Source organism: Pelophylax lessonae (genome assembly GCF_965119305.1).
Source record: "Pelophylax lessonae genome assembly, chromosome: 5".
Lineage (NCBI taxonomy): Eukaryota > Metazoa > Chordata > Amphibia > Anura > Ranidae > Pelophylax > Pelophylax lessonae.
The window spans coordinates 274,983,203-275,000,933 of NC_138772.1; the positions used below are offsets into that span (position 1 = coordinate 274,983,203).

The window sequence follows — 17,731 nt, forward strand, 5'->3', positions numbered from 1 at the left end:
CCCTCACATATACCCAGTGAAGTGAACAGCCTCAGATCAGTGCTGAGACAAGGTCATCCAACACCCAGGGCAAAGATCGCAAAATGCGCCCCTCACTGGGATTGGACTAATAGTGGTGCAAGGTCTGCAATGTTTGTGACATGCAGTGAAATAGTATTTAGTGTTACACTGTTACACTGCAGCAACCTGGAGAGTATAAAATTGGTGCACACATATGGGGTAGTGGTTGGTGGTGTCACTGGAAGGAAAAATGTCCCAGCATTGGTGGTGTCCCTGGGGAAAATTGTCCCTGCTTCTGCAGTGTCACTATATGGAAAAAATATCCCTGTGTTGACGGTAACACTAGGAGGAAATGATGCTGCTATAGAATGTTGTTGGTGTCAATCTGAGACAGACTGATTGGCATCTATGTCAGTGGGATGAGGGAGGGGAGGTGGACTCTGAAGGGGGCATGGGCTTAAAGGGCTCTAGGGGGGCTCTGGGGGAGGAAGGGGGGAGAAAGGTATCTAAGGGTTCATTTAAACATGTGGCTATCATTGCTGGTGTTTGACAGGTGGTGAGGGGACCATATGTTTCTACCTCCTGTTTTACCCCTAAAAATGCTGAACTACTGTGCCTCTATTGTGTGCAGTACATGCCATTTCAATTTTGCGAAGTATACAGACCTGACTGACAACATCTCCTTGTTCAGGTGGGCAGTTGGGGCACTAAAACTGCAGCTCAACTGCCTATTTTTACCTTCCTCTCACCTGTGTGAATGAGCCCTATGGCCTTGCTTACACTTGTACTGGGGAGGTCATAAATAAAGGTGGTTGAGCTGCAGTTTTACTGTCTCCACCCCTTTTAGCTTCAAATGCAGCCGTATGGGGTATGCACATGATGCAGCTGTGATGCTATGCATCCCAAAATGTTTTGCTCAATAGGTTTCCCTACAGGTGAAAAATAGGGGAAATAAGTCCATGACCCTTTTCTAAAAATGTGCCACACCAAACCACTGCGGCACCATGTGGTTTGGTGTGTGTGAACATGAGTGTGTTAGCAGATGTGTGGGGGTGCTCTTAACTAATAATGGCACTGCTGAGCATCTACTAAAAGGAACGTGTGCTTCTGTGTTCATCAGGAAAGCCACAATTTTGTGCACAATCCTGATATACAAGCCTTATAGCGGGTTCACACTGGTGCGCTGGGGTTTGTCTGCATTGCAATTGTATGTGCTGTTTACCTGCAGTTTAAGGTGCGCTCCCAATGAATTCTCATGGACTGTGCATTTTCTGAACGTGCATCAAAGATGCAGCATGCAGGACTGTGATTTGCTTTCATGAAAACACACAGTTTAATAAGATTTAATGGAAGTGCACCTAAAATTGCAGGTAAACCACACATGCTAATGAGGAGCAAAGTGATGGAGTGCTAGGCTGCATGATGGGGACAGGACAATAACAAGAGCTAAAAGCAAACTAAGATGGAAAGGGATTGTGGAATGCTAAGCTGAGACCAGAGGCTGCAGGAAATGTGTAGTGAAGATTTATAGACAGAACAACAGATAAGAGAAGGAGAAGGGGAAAAATCAACAGGGCAGAGAAGCAGGGAGGATCGGTGCTGACTTATTGACTTGACTGTATGATTGTGCAGGAAAGGTAGAGAGAGGTGTGGGCGAGGCGAAGCAGGGATGAGCCGGACAAGTGAGAGTACCAGGGAAGACGGTGAGGTGTCCCGGGAAGGACAGCAAGGTGAGGATGGGAGTGTGGGAGGAGAGAGTGATTAGTAGCTGCAGTAGATAAGGCAGAGTTGGATGAGCGGAGGAGTCAGGAATCAGTAGATATGCAGTGAAGATACGGCGCAGTCACTCCTGTCAGTGAGGCAGGAGCAGCAATGGTAGCTCCCAGTGCGCCCCCCCTCACCACAGATTAAAACACCGCCCAGGGCAAGTGCCCCCTTCCACCCAACCCTTGTACCGACCCTGCCTCAGATGATACACAGAGATGAGATAAGTTTCCCTACATACGTTTTTCATGTATATCTGCTGTCTTCAGCTTTATACATTCGTTAGAAAGTGAACATTGTGTTACAAACATGTCTTCCTGTTTCAGCAGTGGGAGGGAAGTCTAGGCTTACACTGTGTGTGAGCTGATAAGAGGAAAGGCGCACACCCCCCTCCCCCCTCCACATAGGCAGAGGAATGAAGAAACTTGCAGAGCCGTGCTGTGAATAAACCAGCTCTCTGCTTATCTGTCTCTAAGTCCCTTCCCCGACACAAATTTTCATCTGCTTTTAATCTGCTGTGTTGGAGAACTTGTCAGAAGTTATCATGCTGATAACAGAGGAACGGAGCAGCAGAACAACACAGGACTTAGGGCTTTGGAGAGAGATAAGTAAACACTAAAGATATATGTGTCCAGCTCAGATTTCATGAATGGGGTTTACACCCACTTTAACACCTGGTATTCATCATAAAACATCATAAAACTGCCTGTTGAGATGAAGTGAAACATGTTTGAAGCTTGGCAAAAGCTGCAAACTGGACAACTTTTGCTCAAAGAACACAATACTGGAGTCTTGAGAGAAAATAAGTTGAATTATTTTCTAAAATAAGTCTGAGGCCACCTCTGGCAGGGCATTTTCCCCTTTTGCCCCCTTACAAATCAAACACTGGTGGGGGGTCTTTACAAAGTAAGTTTACAAAGCTCAAGATCCTTCAGAGTAATAGGAGTAGGCTAGAAATAATTGAAATACAAGGTAGAAACAAATATATGATTTTACATTTTGAATATAGATATGCTTTAGGAATTTTTACCAAATGCCAGCTGGTCTAAATAAGTGTATCTTATCTGTACAGTTTTAATCATAAATCTTATTGTTCCCTTTCGGTAGCAATAAAAATATTAATAATAAAATGCATTCACAGCTGTACACATAAATATAGCTCGGAGCTCATCCATATGCCAGTGATGCCTAAATGGCAACGGTGTGGTCATGGGTTATCCAAGCAATGTCTACGTTCTTGTGACAATAACTTGTACAATAGAAATCCTAGGCAGAGATGAATGAACGAGACAAATTATTCCTTTTGCTAAGAATTAGTATGAGATATTCTGCCAGCGAGCAGAACCTGGCATCTGTTCAGCAAAAAGGATTAATGTCTTGTTTTCATTTTACCCGAACATTTCAATGACAAACCGGTATCCATTCAAGTTCAGAGACAACATGGTTGTTCATCCTGTCACCCTGTGATCACGGAGACCTCCTTTTGTTTGCAGCTGACCCCCTACATCAGTCTTCCCTTCACAGTGAAGTAGCAGTGATGTAGGGGGAAGAAATATAATTAAGTTAGCACTCTTGACCTGTGGAAGCTGTTGTTTAATGCCATGAATCCCAGGAGGATAATGCAGGTAAATTGGATGAATGCAAACGGATATCAATTCCCCCTGCAATCCATGCTTCAAACACCTTCAGTAGGATAATATGGCCAGCCAAATGAGTGGGAAGAATTTGCTGCTCAGTATTAATCTGTGACTATATTGTGCAATTCTTTTCCTGCTAACAATGTATAGGGTGTTACGGGCCCCGTCATCTGACTGTAGGAATGAATTGTAATTGTACATTCAGCCTTTCACAAATGGGCCGATTCCTCCTCATCCATGTTCCACAGGCTTCTTTTATTTTTGTAGTGAGCAGGAAAGAAGCAGAGTGTGCATATAAATGAATGCCATGAGAATGAGCTATTTCATAAAAGCATAAAAAGAGCATTCTTTTGGGGAGACTGACTGAAATAAGCAAATATCATATCTTTGTGTGCATCCTGGGAGATGGGCAGCTGTGTGGTCATATCTCTTTTAGAAAGCATAAGCGGGACGCCATTATCCTGAAGGTAATGCTGACTTTTTCTGTGTTTCCTATCTGCATTAATACAATATCGAGTTTTCATCTCAATTCCTGCTGGTTTAGAGCCAACACTTTTTTAAAAAAAAGAAATGTTTATGTTAAATAACTCGTTGGATCCCAACACCAGCATAAGCTACCAGCACTTATCAGTTAACTCAGAAATAACTTAAAATGCAATATATTTGGCATACATCATATTCTCTACAAAGCACACTCCTTGGTCGCATCCATTTAGACATTAGAAAGCTTTTGAAAGCAGCAATCTCACCAACCTCCCAAAATATGTGTGTCACCTATAATGATTTCAGCTAGGACTAAGGCAAAGCAATTTGATTTTAAAGCTAATAACATTTACTTGTAGATTTTTATAAACATTACATGGAGTTCTAAATGGAGTTCTAAGGCTCTAAATTATTAACTGTGCTCCATGCTACAATTTCTTTGAATGGCAGAGATATAATGTGCTTATGATGGTTATTGTTTATATACACTTTACACACATTACATACACTATAATAATGTATGCATCATTCTCTATGGTTCTCTCACTCTCTATACATTTGTCAGAAAGCAATGAAACCCTAAATACAACCAAGCTGGTTCTTTTAAATGTTTTTGTGTGAATATTGTTAAAGTTGAAGTTTAGGTACAGTCATTTTTCCAAGCTCGACCAATGTAATTATATATGTGCCAAACCTGTGGGATCCCCATGAAAATTGGAAATCCCTGTAGTAGGCACCACTAATACATTGATCTCCACTAGCTTCCATGTCCTGTTCTGAGCAACTGCCATGCTGAATTGTGAAATGCATACACAAACGTCAACCCCAATGGATGCAAGCTCAACCTCCCCCATATTCTATAGAGTAATATAAGACATATAAGAAATAAATTCATTATATATTAAACATTATATATATAAATATATATGTGAATTAATATGTAGATTAATTCACATAAATTAAAAGGAATAACAATGTGTTTAATGAAAAGTACCATCATGAAGTTGGTTCACTCCCCTATTTGATGCACAACTCTACAAGGAACTTACATATGCCATATTCAAGAGTGGCTCTTGTGAAATATCTTTGCATTGAGGAGGCAATTTAGGGAGCTATGAGCCCTTAGAAATGAACCCCTAGTCCAACAATATACATGCTATCTGACAGCCAACTGTCTATGTTTACTTTTACCACTTTAAAATACCAGTGGATAGTATATGACAGGAATGGAAAGGGAGTCTTGTTTGCTGCAATTTGATTTTAAATGTCTTTTCATTTGTCATGTGTTCTTTTAAATAACTTTTTCCTTGATTAAAGATGGTGATAATTCTTGCATTCATATGGAGTGTGTGCACATAGTTTGTTCCCCACTTGTGAGAGTTAATATATACAATGTTTATTATAAAATTAATTGATTTCTTATATTTCTTATAATACTCTATAGCATATGGGGGAGGTTGAGCTTGCATCCATTGGGGTTGAAGTTCTCTGTATGCAGTTTATAAAATAGTGGAGTAGTTCCAACCCCCCCCCCCCCCCCATTGGGTGTGGGTAAAATAAATTGTGTACCTTGTAGTTTTCTAATTTGAGGTTGTTGGAGTATCATGCTGAATTGTGAACAAAGAAGGGGCCATTGCTCGGCATGGGCGCCATTCAGGATACACTTTGTATTCTCTCAATGAATGCAAAGCATTTTTTGATTGGACAAGGTGGAGAGCTTGGCATCACTGTCCTTCCTCTCCACCTTTTCCAATCAAAGAACAATTTGCATCCACTGAGAAAATGAAAAATGTTACCTGAATGGTGCCTGTGCTTAGCAGGCAGCCTAATGTGTTCACTAAGTAGCAGGACAGCTGATAGACACAGGACCTGGAAGCTAGTGGAGATTACTGTGATAGTGACTACTAGTGACTTCCAGCTTCCACGGGGATCCCTGAGGTATGGCACATACATATTTATATTGGTCCAAGCAGGATCAATGTAACTATGTAAAAATTGACATACCTAGACTACAGTTTTATAAAGTTTGTTAGGAACCCCAGATGAAGGCTACACGTTTTATGTAAGGCAACCTTTGGGTATTGTTTCTTAAAAGGCATCAGACTGTACATATTTTATACAGGAGTAATTATACAAATTAGCCAAAAAAAGGATATTTAGAAAGAAGGCTGTATAAAGTGGGAGACATTTTCTTACTCAGTCGTGACTGACCTTCTGTCCTGGGCACCCAGCAACAGGTTCTACAATACAGTTCCATACATGACATATAAGGCAGCAGGGTTTTTCTACCGACATAGATGTCAATATCATTAGCAGTTCCTTACATTTTGCCTAGAGGCACCTTGTTTCTTTCCTGTGCAGTGGTCTTTTTTTTTTTTTTTATTAAACGTCTGACTGTTCTAGAACTGCATCAAATACTGGGGGCGATTTGATAAAACTGGTGCACACAGAATATGGTGCAGCTGTGCATAGTAACCAATCCGCTTCTAACTTTAGCTTGTTAAATTAAAGTGGTTCTAGAGCCTCAATGTTTTTTTTTACTTAATGCATTCAATGCACCTCCCCAGCACCGCCACCTTATTCTTACCTGAGCTCGATCCAATCCAGTAACGTGCACAAGAGTAGCGGCTCTCGCCGCTGTCTCCTTCCCTAGTGGGCAGATTGATAGAATTGGCTCCTGCTCCTGTCAATCAACTCCAGTGACAAGAAAGCGGGGGGCCAAGTCCCACTGTCTGTGTCAATGGGCACAAGTGGGAAGCTGCACTGGACATAGAGGGGGAACCAGGAGCGCTGCCCTGCTGAGAAGAGGAGGTTCAGGGCCGCTCTGTGCAATTCATTGCTGATTGGTTACCTTGCACAGCTGTACCAGATTCTGTGTGCACCAGTTTTAGTAAATCTCCCTTATTTTTTTAAATTTGTATTTCTATAGCGTTTTCTCCCACATAATGCTTAGGGGTGAGTCAGGAGGTGCTTAGAAGGTGGACCAACTAACCTACCAGCATGTCTTTGGAGTGTGGAAAGAAACCAAAGTACTCAGAAAACCCACACAACACTAAGCTGCTACAGCTCAGTTTGTTTAGTTCTGTTATATTTTTTTAAATATTATAACTAAGAAAACACGATTCAGATTTGGCTTTAGAGTCAGAAAGTGTTCCTCATCATTTTATACCTAAAAGTACTGCTAACAACTGAAAAAGAAGATATTTGTCTTGCATAATTATAATGAAGCATAAAATTGTTCCCATAAAGTATTTCAAATATTGACAGTACCACAAGAATAATAGGGAAAAGCTTGGGCACTAGAAGATAACTGTAGAGCAGATGTTATTGCTACTAGCAAATAGAATGTTTTCTATGTGTGTCAGTGCCCTGCAGTGCCATTTATTGTAACAGGTATCTCAATGCACCTTCTCAACACACCTGCATTGACATATGAGGTTAGGCACTGCTTGCTATAAGAGCAATTGTCAGTTGAGGCATTTTGTTTTGCCTTTGTGTAAATGTACCCTGAGGTATCCGCCTGCCAAATGTGCAGTGCAGTGAAGCACGGGCAACTTGAACATATATGCGTTGTAAAAAGTCCAACCATGTACAGAGGATTTTTTCTAAATTGAGGTCTTCTCCTTTGATGGGTACTAGAAGTTACTTTCAGTACTTGGTTGGGTACTACAAGTGTGTTTGAGTGCACTTTATTCTTTAGAAAATCAAGCCATTAAAGTGGAGTTCCACCCTCATTTTATACTTACCTCCATCTTCTCGCTCCGGGTCACCTTACTTACTTACCTCGTAGCGAAGAAAATATACTTACCTTACTTCCTTCTTCCTCCTTCCTCGGCCGCGGCCCGTCGTCACTTCCTGGCTCTGCAATGATTCCTGGGAGCTGAACGTCATAGCTCCCAGGAATAATTGCGCCTGCACCGGCCCCGACGTCAGTTCCGGGCCGCGCGCGTCATCCCCTTCTAAACAGCTTCTGGGCATGCCCAGAAGCTGTGGAGGGATGACGCGCGCGACCCGGAAGTGACGGCGGGGCCGGCGCAGGGCATCGTGGGACCGAAGAAGGCGGAAGAGGACGCTGAAGAGGATCTCGCTGGCTTCAAGCTGCCCACACCTGAGATGGCAGCGCTGGACAAGACGTTTTCAAGGTAAGTATTTGTCCTAACAGGTAAGTGCAACCCGGGACAGATCAGAGGCTAGTCATTGTGGAATGCACTAGCCCTGACTGTCCCGGGGGTATTTTTAAAAAAAAAAAAATTCCAGGGTGGAACTCCGCTTTAATGTGTTACTGTAGGTTAATAATACTGTTAAAATGGTCTGTTATTAAAAATATAGGACTTTTATCTTTGATATGGCAACATTTTCTAGTATATCATTCTGAAATAACTTCCCAATAAGTTTAGTATCTTTTTTTCTACTTTAATGTTGTTTCCTTAACTTGTGATAGAGAAATGTGTTTATCACTTAGGGCCAGTTCACATCTCTGCTGTACATTTTAGTTGGGTTGTGTTTAGGGTTGAGCGAACACCTAGATGTCCGTGTTCGACGGGTTCGGCCGAACTTTAAAAAAAAGTCCGGGTCCGTGTCCCGGACTTTTACCGAACTTTTCCCGGACACCGAACCCCATTGAAGTCAATGGGGACCCGAACTTTAAGGCACTAAAATGGCTCTAAAACACCAAAGGAAAGGGCTAGAGTGCTGCAAATGGCAGCAAAACGTAATTAAGAGCATGGCAAGTGCTCTGCAAACAAATGTGGATAGGGAAATAACTTAAAACAACAAAAAAAAACAGAAAAATAAAACAATGTTCTTCTTCATCTCTGAAGGACGAGGCCCATATGGAGTAGGAGGGAGGTTGAGGTGGTGGTGGATGTGGCGGTGACTAGACATATGCCGGTTTTCGGTAATTCGATATATCGCGGTATTGCATAGCCACGGTATTGTTATTGTGGCATTTTTAAAATACCGAGTTTCTCTGTCAAGTCTGCCTGACTTGTGAATTGATACATTTCAGTGAGCTGGATGACTCATTCACTCACTCAGCTAACACCTTTCAGCATTAAGTCTCCTAACTATAAACAAAAATGATTACATTTGTATCTTTTCCTTCCCTCTGCCAGGGAGAAAGGAAGTTTAACCTCTTAAAGACTGGATCTTTTTCTGACACTTGCAGCTTGCAAGTTAAAATCAGTTTTTTTTTTGCTAGAAAAGTACTTAGAACCCCCAAACATTTTATATATTTTTTTAGCAGAGACCCTACAGAATAAAATGGCGATTGTTGTAATATTTTATGTCACACTGTATTTGCGCAGCAGTCTTTCAAACGCAATGATTAGACTTTAATGAATAAAAAAAAAAAAAAAAACGTAACAGTAAAGTTATCCCAATTTTTTTTTTTTTTGTTACACAGAGAATCGTGAGAGAATCGTGATCTTTATTCCAAGCTAAAAAATCGTGATTCTCATTTTGGCCAGAATCGTGCAGCTCTAATAAATATATATATACACACACACACGCCTAGCAGCCCACATTACATTATTATATAGCCATCAAGCAGTGTCTGGCCTACCTGGTGATGACTGGTCCTGGCGCTCTGATCCGATGGCCTGGTCTTTAAAGGGGCAAATCCTTGCGATCCAGAAGTGGTTAAACCTGCAGGAGGACCGGTGTTTTTATCTATTAATGACTTTACTATTGCTTTAGGCCTGGTTCACATGTATGCGGGTTGGTGGTTCACATGTATGCGGGTTGGCGGTTCACATGTATGCGGGTTGGCGGCCCACATTTGCACAGGCATAGCAGCCCATTGATTTGAACGGGCTGCTATGCCCTCATTTTCCGCAGAAAAAAGGTGCATGCAGCATTTTTTTTAAATTCAGTGGCCTTGAAATCCATCCTGCTTTTGCACCATGCGACTAACCTGCAGTTCCTGCTCTGGCAAGCTTTCTGCATTTTTTGTATACGTGGGCACGGCATTTAAAAATAAACAGTTTGCGTGTGCAGCAACGGCAGGTAAGTCGCATGGTGCAAAAGAAGGATGGATTTCATGGCCACTGCATTTTTTTAAATTCTGCATGCACCTTTTTTCAGCTGAAAACGCAGGCATAGCAGCTCAAGCCCATTCACATCAATGGGCTGCTATGCCTGTGCAAATGTGGGCCCCCAACCCGCATACATGTGAACCAGGCCTAAAGCAATAGTAAAGTCATTAATAGATAAAAACACCGGTCCTCCTGCAGGTTTAACCAATTAATGACTTTACTATTGCTTTAGGCCTGGTTCACATGTATGCGGGTTGGGGGCCCACATTTGCACAGGCATAGCAGCCCATTGATGTGAATGGGCTTGAGCTGCTATGCCTGCGTTTTCAGCTGAAAAAAGGTGCATGCAGAATTTAAAAAAATGCAGTGGCCATGAAATCCATCCTTCTTTTGCACCATGCGACTTACCTGCCGTTGCTGCACACGCAAACTGTTTATTTTTAAATGCCGTGCCCACGTATACAAAAAATGCAGAAAGCTTGCCAGAGCAGGAACTGCAGGTTAGTCGCATGGTGCAAAAGCAGGATGGATTTCAAGGCCACTGAATTTTAAAAAAATGCTGCATGCACCTTTTTTCTGCGGAAAATGAGGGCATAGCAGCCCATTCAAATCAATGGGCTGCTATGCCTGTGCAAATGTGAACCACCAACCCGCATACATGTGAACCAGGCCTAAAGCAATAGTAAAGTAATTTATAAACAACACCTCCTTCAGGTTTAACCACTTCTTGACCACAAGGATTTGCCCTCTTAATGACCAGGCCATCGGATCGGAGCCGAGCGCCAGAACCAGTTATCACCAGTTAGGCCAGACACTGCTTGATGACCTATTTTAGGCCTGGTTCACAGAGTCTGTACTGACTGACTATATAATAATGTGCATAAGTGAACCAAAGCCCCTAAATTCAGCAATGAAATTGAAGTGAGGTGGAAATTTAATAATTTAAATTTAATAATAGAATACCGTGATAATACCGTATACCGTGGCAAAACCTTAATCAATTAATCGCAGCATGAAAATCTGATACCGTCACAAGCCTAGCGGTGACATAGGCGTGCGCACAGGGTGTGCTGGGTGTGCCTGGGCACACCCTAATCACCTAGGGCACATAGCATTGCCAGTGAGGAGATGGGAAAGATCTCCCTGGGACCTGCTCTGCTCTATTTCTCCTTGCCTACAGGTACATGGCCCCGATACATTACTCTCCCTGCTGGCAAACACATGCATGTGTATTTCAACTTTGGGGTGCACACCTTAATGCAATAGGCTGCGCACACCTATGGGCGGTGTAGGTGGAAGCGGCGGTGGAGGAGGACCAGGGCCGGATTAACAGCATCATGGGCTTGGTGCTGAGGATTTTGAAGGGCCTTAAGGGCCGTGCCTTGCCATGCACCCAGAGGAGGAAGGGTGCAGCCATGCATGCCTAATTCAACATGGGATGCTGTCTCTGAAGCCCATAAACACATCCATGCATCGCCAACTGTCCCTCCTTGTCCGGCCTTCACGCTGTGTGGGGAGGTTCTGAGGGTGCTGCCTGGGGAAGCGAGCATAGAAGCCAGACTTCTGTGTTTACAAGTGACAGAAGAGCGGTAACAGTGAATATGGCCAACCCGGGGCCTATATAAAAGGTAGGGGCCTGGAGCTGCAGCTCCAATAGCCCCTACATTAATCTGGCCCTGAGGAGGAGGACGAGGTAGCCAACACTGCTTCTTTTCAAAAATTTTAAATGAGGGTACACCCCAAAAGAGTGAGAAAGAGCAAAAATGGAACAATGGGTGGGTAAGGTCGGTATCCATTGCTATTCTGCATAAGGTACGGAAAAGTCCCGTGGGATCCATGCCTGGTTCATTTTAATGAACGTGAGCTTGTCCACATTGTCTCTGGACAGGCGGCTGCGCTTGTCTGTTATAACGCCCCCAGCCGTGCTAAATACCCGTTCAGATAATACACTGGCTGCAGGGCACGCCAGCACCTCCAAGGCGTAAAGGGCAAGCTCAAGCCATGTGCCCAATTTGGAGACCCAGAAGTTGAAGGGGGCAGACCCGTCATTCACTACATGTAGGCGTGTGCACACATACTGCTCCACCATGTTGGTAAAATGCTGCCTCCTGCTAAGACGTTCCATCTGAGCTGCTGGTGCTGCTGTTTGTTGTGGCGTGCTGACAAAGCTTTTCCACATTTCGGCCATGCTAACCCTGCCTTCTGAGGTGCTGGCGGTGCCCTGGTTGCGTTGGCGACCTCCTCCTCCTCCTCCTCTGCCTTGTGCTTCCACTGTGGCCCCGCTGTCAGATGGGAATGCCAGCAGCATGGCGTCTACCAGCGTGCGCTTGTACTCGCGCATCTTGCGATCGCGCTCCAGTGAGTGAATTAAGGACGGTACGTTGTCCTTGTAACGGGGATCCAGCAGCGTGGCCACCCAGTAATCAGCACAAGTTAGAATGTGGGCAACTCGGCGGTCGTTGTGGAGACACTGCAGCATGTAATCGCTCATGTGTGCCAGGCTGCCCAGAGGCAACGAAAGGCTGTCCTCTGTGGGAGGTGTATCGTCCGTGTCCTCTGTATCCCCCCAGCCACGCACCAGTGATGGCCATGAGCTGGCCTGGGTGCCACCCTGCTGTGAACATGGTTCCATCTCCTCCTCCAGCTCCTCCTCCTCCTCATCCTCCTCATCCTCCAGAACTGTGCCCCTGCTGGACAATTGCGTCCCTGGCGTTTGCGTGTGCAGGAACCCACCCTCGGAGCCCCTTGCGAATGACTGCCCTGAAAGCCTTGGAAATGTTACCTCTTCATCCTCCTCCTCCTCCTCATCCTGTGCCACATCCTCTTCCATCATCGCCCGAATTGTTTTTTCAAGGAGGCATGGAAGTGGGATAGTTAAGCTGAGAACGGCGTCATTGCCACTGGCCATGTTGGTGGAGTACTCAAAACAGCGCAACAAGGCACACAGGTCTCGCATGGAGGCCCAGTTAAATTAAATAGCGGAATAGAAAATATGATCCAAAAAAAGTGTATGTATATCACACGTACACAACCACACTGGGCCCCAATTACTATTGTTTGTACCCCTAAAAGGCTAGATGAGGAGTAGGGGGAGTATGGAACAGGCAGCACCCTCAAACCTTCAGAAGTATGAGATGAACCCCAACAACTTGGAAAGGTGGATCTCTCTCACACGTACCGACACAGACTATCCCGCAATTCAATTGATCCTCAAAGGTTTTTATTGAATAGCGGAATAGGAAATATGATCAAAAAAAGTGTATGTATCTCGCACGTACACAACCACACTAGGCCCCAATTACTATTGTTTGTACCCCTAAAAGGCTAGATGAGGAGTAGGGGGGGTATGGAACAGGCAGCACCCTCAAACCTTCAGAAGTATGAGATGAACCCCAACAACTTGGAAAGGTGGATCTCTCTCACACGTACCGACACAGACTATCCCCCAATTTAACTGATCCCCAAAGGTTTTTGATTAAATAGCGGAATAGAAAATATGATCCAAAAAAAGTGTATGTATATCACACGTACACAACCACACTAGGCCCCAATTACTATTGTTTGTACCCCTAAAAGGCTAGATGAGGAGTAGGGGGGGTATGGAACAGGCAGCACCCTCAAACCTTCAGAAGTATGAGATGAACCCCAACAACTTGGAAAGGTGGATCTCTCTCACACGTACCGACACAGACTATCCCCCAATTTAACTGATCCCCAAAGGTTTTTGATTAAATAGCGGAATAGAAAATATGATCCCAAAAAAGTGTATGTATATCACACGTACACAACCACACTGGGCCCCAATTACTATTGTTTGTACCCCTAAAAGGCTAGATGAGGAGTAGGGGGAGTATGGAACAGGCAGCACCCTCAAACCTTCAGAAGTATGAGATGAACCCCAACAACTTGGAAAGGTGGATCTCTCTCACACGTACCAACACAGACTATCCCCCAATTTAACTGATCCCCAAAGGTTTTTGATTAAATAGCGGAATAGAAAATATGATCCAAAAAAAGTGTATGTATATCACACGTACACAACCACACTAGGCCCCAATTACTATTGTTTGTACCCCTAAAAGGCTAGATGAGGAGTAGGGGGAGTATGGAACAGGCAGCACCCTCAAACCTTCAGTATGAGATTGTGTTCACTGTACCCCACAAAGATTGAGTTCACTGCACCCCACAATGATTGTGTTCACTGCACCCCACAAAGATTGTGTTCACTGCACCTCACAAAGATTGTGTTCACTGTACCCCCCAAAGATTGTGTTCACTGCACCCCACAAAGATTCTGTTCACTGTACCCCACAAAGATTGTGTTCACTGCACCCCAAAAAGATTGTGTTCACTGCACCCCACAAAGGATTTTGTTCACTGCACCCCAAAAAGATTGTGTTCACTGCACCCCAAAAAGGATGTTGTTCACTGCACCCCAAAAAGGATTTTGTTCACTGCACCCCAAAAAGATTGTGTTCACTGCACCCCACAAAGGATTTTGTTCACTGCACCCCACAAAGATTGTGTTCACTGCACACCAAAAAGGATTGTGTTCACTGCACCCCAAAAAGATTTTGTTCACTGCACCCCAAAAAGATTGTGTTCACTGCAGCCCAAAAAGATTGTGTTCACTGCAGCCCAAAAAGATTGTGTTCACTGCAGCCCAAAAAGATTGTGTTCACTGCAGCCCAAAAAGATTGTGTTCACTGCAGCTCACACACAGAAAAATGGATGTGGATCACTGACACCTGCCTATCTCCAATCCCACACCACACAGCAATATCGATTGTAGTTTGTAGAACACAGTTTCCCTAAAATTCAGCAGACTCTGTCCCTAACAGGATTGAGAAGAGATCGTAGATCAGGATTGAGTGCAGACCCCACCCCCCACACAGCAATATCGATTGTAGTTTGTAGAAGACACTGACCCTATATAATTCAGCAGACTCTATCCCTAAAATGCCTACAACTCGCCCTGCCTAAACACTCCGACCTGTCCCTCAATTCTATCCGGACACAAATGGTTTTTTCCTGCCTATCTTTCCCTAATCAGCAGCCAGCACGTTGATGTGTGCTCTGTCCCTGAATCTAAGCAGCATAATGACGCCGCTGCGGCTGCCTCGAACTTATAAAGACTTGGTCACATGCTTCAGACGGCCAATCACAGCTACTGAGACATTTGCAGGCATGGCTGGGATGGCTTAAGGCACACCAGTTAAACGATTGTTGATTGGCTGTTGAAAGCCCGCCATGAAAAGAGCGCCAAAGCATGCAAAACCCGGAAATAAAACGACCGAACACGGATTTTTACCCGAACATACAGTAAAGTGTCCGTGTCCGTGTTCGGGTACAAAAAATCCAATTATTCGGTACGAACACGAATAATACAGTCCGTGTTCGCTCAACACTAGTTGTGTTTTACAATTTACATGCAGTTTAGGCACATTACCATTGAAGTCTACATGGCATACATTTTCATGAAAGTGCATCAAAGATGCAGCAAGCAGGACTTTTTTTATAAATACACTGCACCTAAAACACACAGGTGTGAACTAGACCTTAATGTGAAGTTCTACATGTTTCTTTTGAAGGAATAGGAGTTCACATTTTTGCCATGTTAACATGTTGCCAGAATAGTTCTTCATGTCTGCCTTTAGTTGTTTCTACATTACAAAGCCTTAGCTAGAATAATCAAAACACATGGTTTGGAAGACAAGTGACATGTGGTTCATGAACCCCATAATTAGTTCCCCTTCCTAGTGCTAAGCAGTAATTAAATTTGCCACTTCTGCTCTGCTGATTCGTTTATTTAGCTATTTAATTGCTTGACTCAAAGTGTCTTTATCTCCGGAACTGCAACACTTTATTCAGGCAAAGACAAACTATAAACCATTTTTTACAAGGGCAGAGATGTGTGAAAGGAAAATAATACATTTTTTTTAAGTTAACAGTAAATGGCTCATGGCGGCTATTTAACTTAGTACATATTGTTATTTACATTATGTTTCCATTCTTAAAAGGTGATTTATCTAGCACTTAGAGTATTATTTAAATGGTATTAAAGTTTTTTATGTTTTTAACTGTAATGTAATAGCACCCACTAATGAAGCACTGCTCATTAAAGCATTTGGTTAGCTATGTGTAAAAGCACTTACACATAGAACATACCACCGCAGCTGACCCGGTTCGCTAAGCATTGCTTTTCTGAGATTGGGGTTGGGAAGTGAACATTGAGCAGTTCCTATGATCAACCTCTTTGGGACTACTTGCCCTATCATCCCTAGCCTGTGTGTCTGTATGCTTTTTTTTTTATGTATGCATGTGCGCATGCACGTGTGTGTACATGCCCCAGCCAGGAGCGGACACAAAGCGCAGCTTTATGGGACCCTGCAAGTGAAAGGAGCCGTAGTAAAAACAGATCTTAGAGCAAGCACTCAGTGAACAAGCTCATTCTGTATGAAGATGAAAAGGAAATACAAGAACATGAGAATTGATTGTGGGCCAGTTTACACCACATGCAGTCCAGTGCATTTTTTTCTGCATCAAAAACAAATAGAAAGTAGGTTATATGGTTTCCAATGGCATAGTTCACACCAGTGCTTGCAGTTCCAGGGCATGCCGTTCCAAAAAAAAAAGTAAAACATGCTGCATTTTTTCAGCACTGGACTGTGCTGGAATGCTGAAAATGCACCAAAAACGCCCTGGAACATGCCGGAACACACCTGTCCTTAAGGTTAGGGAAAAGGAGGAAGGGGAAATGCACTGGACTGCATCAAAAATGCATCAAAAACACTGGAACGCATGAAAAATACATCTAAAACACCCATGCAAAAAAGTATCTGGAAGCCATCTGGACTGCCTTTCTATGGTGTGAACTGGCCCTGCAAGTTATTTTAATAGCATCTGAAATAAAGCTTTAATATTACTGTAAGGTACCATAGTATATAGTACAGTTATGTGAAATAACAGGAAATAAAGTAAAACCTTTCATTAAACATATCTTGTTACTCCTTAAAAATGGCAAAAAAAAAATGCCCAGAAAAATGAGAATATGACATAAGATGTACTCTGTATAATATAACTGAAAGAGACAGAGAATCCTGTCTGTGTAAGTTTACCTTACTTAACCAAGTAATAACTGGTAAAATAATTTAACAATGCTGGATATAGACATCAATATTTCAGCAGAGTTCTGGTTTTCAGGGTGTTCTTGCTGACAATGAAACGTTTGCACACCATGAGGAAAACCATATGAAAATTACATTTTCTGTAATACTATTATTTATTTATTTATTTGTTTTAAGGAAGTGAACTGTTAAGATGGAATTTGAACAGTGATATCTTCTGTAGCAATCAGAATATAGACTGAGCTTAGGACAGGGACCTGTCTTGAAGAATAATGGAGTCTGCTTGGCACATGCACCAATGCACCGTGTGCAACATTTTTAGCACCAATTTTTTTTTTAAAATCCAATAAAATATTTACAGGAATGTTAAAAATAGAGTCATCACATCCTTTGTACAGGACCTGCTTAAATCCCCATCTTTAGAGATGATCAATGGAAACACACCTTTGGTAACTGACAGGGGGATTGACGATATTGCCTCTAATTTAGTTTTTACTATTTAGGGATAAGCAAGTATACTAGCAGGTTAGCTCTTAAGAAGAGGCCTTGTCCTTCGAAATGTGTCAGCTACATTATACTGCCTGTATGTTAACAAACAAGTATTTCTACTGATCATCTCAAGGATGAAGATATGAGCAGGTGCTGTACAAAGGATGTAAAGGAGGAATATATTAGTATTTATAAT

The 17,731-nt window shown here is 43.0% G+C and overlaps 1 protein-coding gene across 7 annotated transcripts in view; it reads left to right on the forward strand.

Moving 5' to 3' along the window:
- LOC309556114 (poly(rC)-binding protein 3-like) overlaps positions 1-17,731 on the forward strand; it is a 1,192,398-nt gene that overhangs the window by 901,266 nt on the left and 273,401 nt on the right. Inside the window, exon 1 of one of the 7 annotated variants that reach the window (XM_082258443.1) lies at positions 3,720-3,868. The exons of 5 other annotated variants lie outside the window; for them this stretch is intronic. The gene's annotated coding sequence lies outside the window, so the exon portion shown is untranslated. Of the gene's footprint in view, positions 1-3,719; positions 3,869-17,731 lie in introns of those variants that run through there. One more of the 7 variants, XM_082258451.1, reaches the window with a different exon arrangement.